Source organism: Chaetura pelagica, unplaced genomic scaffold (assembly GCF_000747805.2).
Source record: "Chaetura pelagica isolate M959 unplaced genomic scaffold, ChaPel_1.0 scaffold472, whole genome shotgun sequence".
In the NCBI taxonomy this organism is placed as follows: Eukaryota; Metazoa; Chordata; class Aves; order Apodiformes; family Apodidae; genus Chaetura; species Chaetura pelagica.
In genome coordinates, this window is record NW_009952566.1 from 934,724 (window position 1) to 935,700 (window position 977).

The window sequence follows — 977 nt, forward strand, 5'->3', positions numbered from 1 at the left end:
AGGACGATTAGGAACAAGGCTCGCTAAAATAAGAACACTTTGCATGACAAGCACAAATATTTGCATTTTACACCCACAGCCCTAAAAGAGTAACTTTTTTTTTTCTGTCTGAGGACTGAATAAGTTGCTTACTTGTACATGCTGTTTAGGTTGTTTTAAAAAAAACAGAACACTAAACAATCAAATGTAAGGACTAAAGCAAGATCCTAATCCTGCAGAAACCTGGACTAGTGAGACTTCACTAAAGACTTAACAAAGTTAGAGGATTTGTTCAATTATGGAACCCTGTCAGAATCTGAGGGAAAAAAAATCCCTGCACCTAAGATTCTCTTTTAGATAGTGTAAAAAAAACAGCTTAAGAATTTGCGGGGTTTGTGGATGTATTAATGCCACTATCAGCCTCACTTCAGGCACAAGCCGAGAGAGTTTACTTCAGTCAACAATCCAAAATGCAACGACACGAACAGTTTTACTGTGTAACAGATCGCTAGCTTAGTCACGCTGTTTCAACAGCGGAACAGCACAGCTAAGCTCTCAGATTTCCCTACTGCAAGTGAAAGGAAACCGCCAAGGCCAAGCTCGCAGGACTTGGGGAAGTGCAAGCATAGCCACGCATCTCCTCCTGAAGGACCGAGAGAAAGGTGCCACAGGCGTCAGGGAGAGAGGAAGCGAGGAAAGGAACCCGGAGCCTCCCAAGGGAGCCAGCGGCGGCTGCAGGCGGCCGGGACCCAGGGATGCCCGCAGACAACCTCCCAGGAAGAGGCCTGAGGGAAAAGCCGGGCGAGGCAAGGCTCGGCCTCACGAGGGCTCGCAGGCCGCTGCCCTCACCGCCCGCCCCGGAGCTGACGAGCGCCCGGCAGGGCGGGTGCGGGAGGGAGGGAGGGAGGGAGCGGGAAACGACACGCAGCGCCCGGAAACGGGCCCAGCCACGCAGGGACGCCCACCACCCGCACCCACCGAGGCCTCCAAGGCGCCGA